The sequence below is a fragment of the Phoxinus phoxinus genome (assembly GCF_949152265.1).
Source record: "Phoxinus phoxinus genome assembly, chromosome: 19".
NCBI lineage: Eukaryota > Metazoa > Chordata > Actinopteri > Cypriniformes > Leuciscidae > Phoxinus > Phoxinus phoxinus.
Window position 1 is genome coordinate 27,368,243 of NC_136894.1, and position 10,168 is coordinate 27,378,410.

The 10,168-nt window shown below is 39.6% G+C and overlaps 1 long non-coding RNA gene across 3 annotated transcripts in view; it reads left to right on the plus strand.

The window, feature by feature from the left end:
• The window catches only part of LOC306987259, a 34,518-nt gene extending 25,625 nt beyond the window's left edge, over positions 1-8,893 (plus strand). For 2 of the 3 annotated variants that reach the window (XR_013795129.1, XR_013795130.1), the window contains exon 5: positions 8,765-8,893. This is a non-coding gene — a long non-coding RNA (uncharacterized lncRNA). Of the gene's footprint in view, positions 1-3,290; positions 3,314-8,764 lie in introns of those variants that run through there. The other variant, XR_013795131.1, reaches the window with a different exon arrangement.
• Positions 8,894-10,168: the final 1,275 nt, after the last annotated feature.

Below are 10,168 nucleotides of genomic sequence, written 5' to 3' on the forward strand. Positions count from 1 at the left end.
ATGTTGCGGGGCTGTCTTGGCTGACACGCCTCTGCAGCATCGCGTGGCAGTCGGGGACAGTGCCTCTGGGATGGCAGACCGGGGTGGTGGTCCCTCTTTTTAAGAAGGGGGACCGGAGGGTGTGTTCCAACTATAGGGGGATCACACTTCTCAGCCTCCCTGGGAAAGTCTATGCCAGGGTACTGGAGAGGAGAATACGGCCGATAGTAGAACCTCGGATTCAGGAGGAACAGTGCGGTTTTCGTCCGGGCCGTGGAACACTGGACCAGCTCTATACCCTCTACAGGGTGCTGGAGGGTTCATGGGAGTTTGCCCAACCAATCCACATGTGCTTTGTGGATTTGGAGAAGGCATTCGACTGTGTCCCTCGTGGCGGCCTGTGGAGGGTGCTCCGGGAGTATGGGGTCCGGGGTCCTTTGCTAAGGGCTGTCCGGTCCCTGTACGACCGAAGCAGGAGCTTGGTTCGCATTGCCGGCAGTAAGTCAGACTTCTTCCCGGTGCATGTTGGACTCCGGCAGGGCTGCCCTTTGTCGCCGGTTCTGAGACCCCGGGGAAGACCTAGGACACGCTGGAGAGACTGTGGGCCCTATTTTAACGATCTGAAACGCAAGTGTCAAAGTGCAAAGCGCAAGTAACTTTGTGGGCGGATCCCGGCGCTGTTGCTATTTTCCCGGCGGATAAATGACTCTTGCGCCCGACGCAAATCTAAAAGGGGTTGGTCTGAAGTAGCTTCATTATTCATAGGTGTGGTTTGGGCGTAACGTGAAATAAACCAATCAGAGCGTCCTCTCACATTCCCTTTAAGAGCAGGCGCGCTTGTTCCATGGCGGATTGCTATTATAACGGCGGATTTGCCTGCGCACGCAGGAGCGGTTCACAGCCGAGGAGGCCGACGTTCTCGTCAGGGCCGTAAAACACAGAGAAGTGACAATGGGGATGATGGGAGAAACCCACCCAAATTAGCTTCGGTTAAACAGGCGTATAATTTGGGTAAATGTGTAGCCTAATCTAGATTTTTTTATTTTTTTTTATCTAGATAGATCTTTTTCACATCTTCACGGACATACCAATGATTTCCCTCGTGTGTTAATATTTTTCCTTGTAATAATGTATGATTTGCAAAAATGAAAACTGCTGCATCTGTTTATATTAGAGAATCAAAGTGGATGCGGGTTAACATTATGGCCAAGCACGCGCCCTTAAAATACCACATCACTAACGCGCAACGCGCCACTGTCTTTAGACTGTTTTTTTCTTGGTCAATGGCGCAATTGCTTTCTAAAACTGGAAAATAGCACCATTGAAGTTTTGCGCCGGAACACGCCTTCTCTTTGCGCTGAACCGCCCCCGCGAGCGCAAGTTAATTTCCTAATTTACCGACGTGCGTCTGTGGAGGGAAAAGTCCGCTGTGCGCGGGTGCAAAATAGGAATGATACATGCGTCGGTGTTCAAAGTCAATTGCGCTGGGTGCAAGATAGGGCCCTGTGTCTCTCGGCTGGCCTGGAAACGCCTCTGTGTCCCCCCGGAAGAGCTAGAGGAAGTGGCTAGGGAAAGGGAAGTCTGGGCATCTCTGCTTAGACTGCTGCCCCCGCGACCCGGCCCCGGATAAGCGGAAGAAGATGGATGGATGGATGGATAAAATGTTACAACTGTATTAGTATAGGCTATAGACATTAAATTCAACCAAGATGAATGAAATCCTAAAAGTTCTTCTTATTAGTTCATTATACTTTTAGCAATAACTTTTGTTATTAAATCAAACCTTTATTTTGGATTTTGTTCAATCTGTTCTGCTGAAATCTAAAAATCTCATCACCATTTGCCAACAGACTGCTATAAAAGAATTAAGAAATACAATTATTCTATTAAAAGTACTAAATGATGTATTAAGGAATGAGATTTAGTTAAACCCTGTTAAAGAATCATTAAATTAATTGCATTTGTCATCCTTATAAATTATTTGATGGAGAATTGCCTATTAAACTGGTATCATGCTTTCCTAAGGCATTTTTCATTTTCATTACTATTTCGCCCAAACAAGCAATGATCTGTAAAAAAAAAAGATTTTGATTTATATATTGGCAGTGCTGAAATAGCCATTTTAGCATAGGGCAGATTGAGAACTTGTTTGACATTAATTGATTTTCTAAATTCACTGGCTTACTAATTATCTTTGTTTGAAAGAAGAAACTGTGTGTGAGTGGTGCTTGCTTACCCAGGAAAGTTACAGTTTATGATTGTGCTTAAAATAACAATAGTATTTCTTGCTACCAATAAGTAGCATTCTTGAATTTGCATAGTGTTAATGTGCCGAAAGAATCAAAAGGCAGCTGGTAACCTGACTCAGATTTAAATTTTTTATCTTTTTAACCTATGTTCCGTGCTGGAAGGACTGCAGCTGTCTCTCGTAACCCTCCAGCTATACTATCTTTCTGTTCTATGCCTCAAGTATGCGAGCTCTTGATTTGTTTTGTCGGCCGCTGTCTGTGGTCCTGAGCGGTGTCTTCAGCTGAGCAGTGTGTGTACAGAGACCTTGCCAACACAAATTCCTCTCCTCAATGTAAAACATATGAATCATACTTTATTTTCACCTCTGCAGGGACAGACATGCTGAGAGAAATATTGGGCCCACAAACAATTGAACCAGTAAACACCAGACCAAGATCATTTTTATGATGGTTTCACTGATGTTTCCTAAACATCTACTGGAGTTCTAAAAGAATCTTTAATGGAACCCGAATTGTAAGTGGGATTCCTTACCATTCCCATTTCTATTTATAATTAATTTCCTCAGGGTCTAGTACCTTTGGTTAACATTAACCACTAACGACAACCCAGCATAGCCTTTCCATGCGGTCAAATACAGTAACACTTTAAAGGTGGTCCTATTATGCTTTTTCAAGTTTAGATAGTGTGTACTGATGCTGTTTGAGCATAAAAAATATCTGCAAGGTTACAAAGCTTAAAGTCCACTCCAAAGGGAGATATATTATTTAACAGAATCCACTTTCCAAGAAACGGGAGCTCTAGCACAAGTTCTACCGGGAAGACTCTTAATGTCACGTCATTCATTAACCACAGATCTAGCCAATCACCACTCAACATATGGAGTATTTAAGCCTGTTTAACACCCATTACTACGTTTGCAGAAACTGATGCCTGTCTATCCTCCCCACCACCACCAGGTCAGTCCCTGTCCATCCTCCCCACCACCACCAGGTCAGTCCCTGTCCATCCTCCCCACCACCACCAGGTCAGTCCCTGTCCATCCTCCCCACCACCACCACCAGGTCAGTCTCTGTCCATCCTCCCCACCACCACAAGGTCAGTCCCTGTCCATCCTCCCCACCACCACCACCAGGTCAGTCCCTGTCCATCCTCCCCACCACCACCACCAGGTCAGTCCCTGTCCATCCTCCCCACCACCACCACCAGGTCAGTCTCTGTCCATCCTCCCCACCACCACCAGGTCAGTCTCTGTCCATCCTCCCCACCACCACCAGGTCAGTCCCTGTCCATCTACCGGGGGTAAGCTCCGCCCCTGCCTTCATCTTCAGGCAGGAACTGCAAGTGTCTTCTACCCTCCGGATTTGGATTACGGACGGGCCCTACACCAAAGAACTTAAACATTTTATTGTGCATACAAACTGTTAAATAACTCATATTATCTTGCCTCCCGAGTCTTTCTGGTAGAACTACAAAGAATGGTTCTTTTGGACTACAGTGCAAAACATTTTTTTCGGTTTTATGAAGTCGTAATGTTCCTCATTTAAATAATCCCCCGCCCACAGAATACGCAGAAAAGCCTGGATGAGCTGCTGCTAGTTTAAAAAAAGATTCAGTTTTTTCTATATTACAACATGGTTCGCTTCTTTACGATATTGTACATTGCTTGTGTTTTTCTTCATTTGTGAATTTGCTAGCTCTCGTTTTTGTAAGGCTGTTCACTGCCGCTTAGGAAAATTAACCATGTTTTTGTGATCGATTGCTGTTTGTATAACCATACTTTTCTGACAAATATCATGATTAAATGGTGGATAACATTGTAAATTGTGCAAGAAAAACACACCACTCTGAAACGTCCTGTGAAATTCGTGCTTGCAAAGTCCGTGCATGAAATTCGTTCTGGATGCTCCTCTTGTTTGTTAATATTGTCAGGGTCTGAATCAGGTTTGAAATTGCCACCATCCTTTATATTTGCACTAGAGCAAAACTCGAGGTTATGGAGGGGCAAGACATTTCCCAAACACACGCTAAGTGCTGTCAATCACAACACCCTAGGCCAGCAACCAATCACAGCAGATTTTTTATATTTTGGTAGGAGGGCTTCATTAAAACCGTATCTAAACAATGCATTCGGGACAGACTGGGAGAGAGGAGCTGTAACGATGTAAAATATGTGAATTTTTTGTTTTGTTTTTTGAACAATCAAGCATGAAAGCATATTCTAGTACACCCCAAAAAAACAAAATTAAGACTTTTTAAAGCGGCATAAATAGGACACCATAAATTACTAGCATGCACTAACAATGAGCAATACATTTTTTACTTAATATTTTGTTAAAGTTAGTGAATAAAAATACAGCTGTCTATTGTTATTCATAATGTAATGATCACTGTCACGATTATGGACTTCTATTTTGCTGTTCTGCTCTGTTATTTCCTGGTTTACCTTCTCCGTTTAGTTCCGGTTTCGTTGGTTAATGATGATCTCTTTATTGTCTGATTACTAATGTTTTACACCTGCAAAAGGTAAGGCAACAGCCTTTTTTCTTTGATTTCTCTAGCCAGTACTGATTTAAAAAAAAAAACGTTTGCCTTTCTACTGCATTTTGTCAAGTGAAGTACCCCTTAAATACATGTTAACAAATGAGATCTTATTGTAAAAGTGTTACCGTTATTTCTGATCATAAAGCAAAAATAATTTTGGTTTACTCTTGAAATCCTATATTACAACATGGCTATCTTCTTTATGATACATCGCTTGTTTTTCTCAGTTGTGAATTGATTAAGATACAATCATATGATGAATTAATAAATATAGGTTGAAGTTCCTAATTCGGTTTAAACTAGTTTAATTTAGAACGATGAACATTGTACTGCATGTGTGTGTGAGAGGGAGATGGCAATTGAGATCGAGTGCCGGGGAGTGTCATTTCATCAATAATAATGTGTTCCAGTTCAAGGTAAATGCACATCTCTCGTCCGTCCACAATTGGACTCCTCCCTCGGGATCCTATCTAATCATAAAGGCTATATTACCATTCCTCTCTATCATTTCTGCATAGCCGGGCCCTTCATATTAGTAATGAAAGCTAAATCTGTCTAACGTCTTCGCCGGCAGAAAGCCAGGCTTTATTTAGAGCAGTGTTTCACTTTCTGTTACATCCCATTGTCCTCATGTGGTCTCCAGAACACACAGATTGGCTGGAGATAGACTATACAAATGAGATCTTGGAGAAGGAGTCGAGGTACAAAATGTGAGGCACAATGTATCATGCATCAACAAAGTTATAACATCTTGCTAAGTTTAAAGTGTTGTTGCAGTTTATTTATTTATGCTTATGAAAATTGTATTATCTTCTATGGTTATTTTTGTTTTCTGAAGTTGACACCATGATGCTGAAGTCTTTTTGGTGGTTGCTAAGTTGTTCTTAGAAGTTGTTCAGTTGTTCTTGTTGAGTGTTTTTAGAACATTGCTACAGAATTCCTAAATGACCCTGCCTAAAAATAGTTTGCTGGTCTTTTGGCTGGTTTTGGGACAGCTTAAGAGTAAATGACGGTATAAAATCATTCAACAGTTCTTACAAGAACCATTTTTTTCTCAGGGTGATTAACATTTTAATAACCAAAAGAACCATTTTCCGCTATAAAAAAAAAAAAAAAAAACTTTTGTCCAATGAAAATGTTCTATGGATGTTAAAGACTCTTCATGGAACTGTCAGGTTTCAGAAAGTGATGAGATCTCAAACGGATTAATTCTAAAAAGTTATTACTCCACCATGTGCATGACATTATTAATTAACCAACATTGAAAGTCAAATTTACGTCTTGACTAGGCTAGTTGATTTCTTTAACAATGCATCGTCTGGTAGTTCAGCAGCAAGTTACATTGTTGTATGGGAAACACACTCCTGGATCAAAGTAAAAAAAAGCCCAAGTCTCTACGATATTCTGGTTTCTTCCCAGTATGACTCCAGTCCCTTCTAAGTGTAAGTGAGTTTTTTTTTTCACCCAATTTTGCATCCACCAAAAAAAAAAAGTTGATTGTGGCTTTGAAAAGTCATAGTATGACGCTTAAGGGCGAGTGTTTTTTTCAAAAACCAAATGCCTTTTAAATCTCGCAAATCTACAGTCAGCACTTCAAGCGAAATTCCCACAGACAAAAAATGACAAAGGGAATCCAGCATCACCCATTTCATTTAATGAAAGATTTATCTATTTATTGAAAACTGAAAGACATCATGCTGGTGCAGAATGCAGAACGGTGTGTTTTCCGGGTGATGACCCCTGGCTTACCTCAATCACAGGTGTCTGAGAGGAACATGTCTCTGCCACACGTCGCCATGAATAAAACAGCCACGAGCTGAAAAATTCATATGCCAGGCGAGTAGCGTTAACAGTCTTAGCACCATGACATGTCACAGCCTAATGAGTCTGAATGGGATTTTTGCACTTGTCTCTCTGCATTTGGATAGTGGCTGTCCTCTGTTGTCAGGGTCTCTGGGTCCCTGAAAGCTTTCTTGTGTCCTTCTTCCTTTCCCTGTCACACGGTTGTGGCAAACAGACAGTTTTTAAACGTGTCAAGCGCGGAGACAACGGTGAAGACGTTGTTTTGTGATGATCTTAATTAAAGGTGATTTTTTTTAAACTCAAGCCCCATCTGAGCTGAACGTAAATTGAGATGTTAGCCTTTGCACCTTTACATAAATGTGTGTTAATGGCTCTGGTTTCTCTGCGGGAACATGCAGTTTAGTGTCTAGCCTAAAGGGCACCATGGTTCATGGATCACCTGGTAATATCTGAACCTGTGGAAACTGAACCTTTATATGTGTAGAATTAGAATTAGAATTCAATTATTATTACATTTGCTCATTTATTTATTTATATATCTAGAGTCCTGGAGGGATCACATATTTTTGTAGTTCAAAATTGTCCGGAAACGAGTTTTAGCACTTCTGGTTCTATCTTCCTAAAGTCACTAGGCTTATTCTAAACTAGGTTATATATGGTTAGCAAAAGCTCAAGATATTTCCATGTTTTATTCTATGACGTAAAACACACCAGCAATACCTCCTTGGGATTAAAAAAGATAAGTTTTTACCTGTCTTAAGCCAAGGTGGTTGGTAACAAGAGGCTAAATGGTACTACAGAGGTTATCGGGGGAATTAAACATCATCACGCCAAACAGGTAAACTCATCTACTCGTTTATAATCACGCTCTTGCAAACTATTCTAACTCAAACTTTTAAGGAAAATGTTTTTTAAGAAAAAATTGAAGTTGTTAAGTTTAAGCTGAACTGTGAGTTATTGGACGCTTAGTGATGGTGCCGTTGAAGTCTGACTTGTGACGTGGTGTAGTTCATTTATAGACTACAGCTCTTCTGGTGATTGTATTAGGCTCCAAAATTCTTAAAGTTGTGTTCATTAGTGAATCATAAATGTTTGTTGGTCACACAGCTTATTTTCTGCAATAATCCAAATGTTTTTATTACTGCTGTCAAATCGATTAACAATTAATTGATTTGACAGCGCTATTTTTGATTGATTGATTGATTGATTGATTGATTGATTGATTGATTGATTGATTGATTGATTGATTGATTGATTGATTGATTGATTGGGGTTTCGTGTAGAATTCGGAAACTCTTGTTATTAGTGAAACCAGTTCTTTGTTTTGAAGTAAAATAAAATTGGAAATGCCTATATATACTGTTTATGAAGATCCAGACGCCGTCCACACTGCTGAGAGCGACGTTTAGATCCTCTCAACAGTTAATACAATGAAGAAGAATGGTTTAACAAACAGAAACTCAAAATAGTATGTTATCTTCACACATTAGTCATCAGAGTAATGATTTGACAAAAGATAAAAAGTTGTGATAACAAATCATGAAAATATTTTTTAACAGTGTAGAGTGGTTCTCCAGAGCATGTGCGTAAACACTTCCTTTGGATTTTCTTGGGAAAAACTTCCAGAGTCTACAAGCTTTCATAGACAACCTAGGTAGGAAGTGGGGGAAGGTTTTGGTTTTTAAGTTTCGTTACTAGTCGTTGTCAATAAAAAAGCGAGTAATGAAAATTTGTACATATACCTCATTTAAATGAAGAAATTATTGCTGCTGTTGTAAAGCCAGGATTATTACTTTTTCTTCATTTGCTTCCACTGTTTTTTTCCCTTTCTTTCTGAAATTTGGGAATTCTCATTTTACATTGTCCTTTTATATTAGTATTAAGATTTTGTCGTCTTCTATATTCGGTTTCTTTCAGTGATAAATTATTAAAGAAACTCTCCCAATCCCCCAATAAAAACCATGACTTTATTTCATAAATGTGTAAGCGTGTGAAGAGCCTTGGGGGACGAGTGCTGTATAAAGTGTCTAATCTCTCTGACCGATCACTCTAACCTCTTACTGACAATAAGCTCTTTAAAATGCATTATTATCCAAGTGATAGCGCTTAATACCTTTTTTTTTTGACTTGGCTATGCCCTCTTTATGTCCACACAAACAAGCCTAAATTGAATTTGTTCTCTGATTGACAGGTGCATTAGAGACCGGAGGGGGGAGGATCTCTCTTACCTGTCAGGAAAAGGAAATCGCGCACCAAGGAGAAGTCAATACTCTCAATGCATTATAGAAGAGCATTTCTTTTCTTAATACATCTGCGGGAAACCACACATGGCTCAAGGTACAGCTACTCAAAATATCAGCATGAAGGATCACAGAAGGAACCTTTAAATCATGAGGGTTTGCTTTCTTCTTCTGTCACTTGATGTCATGTTTCCATGTTTCTATGATTTCATGTTTCTGCAGTTTGGTAATTTAATAGTTTGTGGTTGGTAAGATTGAATGGTTTTGAAAGAAACCTCAAGGCTGCATTTATTTGATCAAAATACAGTAAAAACAAACATTATTTCAATTTAAAATAGCTGTAATTTATTCCTGTGATGCAAAGCTGAATCTTTAGCATTATTACTCCAGTCTTCAGTGTCACATGATACTTTAGAAATCATTCTAATATGAGGATTTGGTGCTCAAGAAACATTTCATATTATTGAAACAGTGCTTCTTAATATTTTTGTGGAAACCTTGGTACATATTTTCAGAATTCTTTAATGAATAGAGAGTTCAAAAGAACAACATTTATTTGAAATAGAAATATTTTGGACAATTATAAATGTCTTTACTGTAACTTTTGATCAATTTAATGCGTACCTGCTGAAAAAAAATTACAGACCCCACATTTTTAATCGGTAGTGTATGTGTTTATACAGTATGTGTATATATACAGTATGCATATGTGTGTATGTATGTATGTATGTATGTATGTATACATTCTATAGAATAGAATTGAATAGAATGAAACAGAAATAGTATATTTTAATACAACTTGAATTTACTTAGGCCTATTGGTTAAATTTTTTTTGTTTCTTTATCATGACCGGTTGTGATCACATCTGCACCTTTCTCACTCAAATATTACATGCAACTATGTTGCACTATATGACATATTGTTGATTTGTCAGTTGTTAACTTGCGTCCGTCTCGAGACAAACAGCTGAGAAATGCTGAAACATTAAAGGTCAGTTATTAATTGCCATGTGCCGCAGGAAGGATCTGCCAAATGGAGATTTCACCTCCAGTAGTAATGCTTCCCCACTGCCAGGTCACATCAGCCCGTGCCTGTTAAACTTCTCCAGGAATATCCACTCCCCTGCCAGAGTCAATCAGAATACACACCATTTACACTCATTACTGCCCATAAGACGACATGTCAACCGGTCTATACATGCGTGGAATAAATAGTCACAGCCCAAGGAGTAGTTGTGTATGTGTGTGTGCGTTTTTATACGACCCATGCATGTAATAGAGTCTGAGGGTCGTGTGAGTAATGGACTAATGAAACGAGCACCTCTGAACTCAACACCACACGTGCACATTAGACA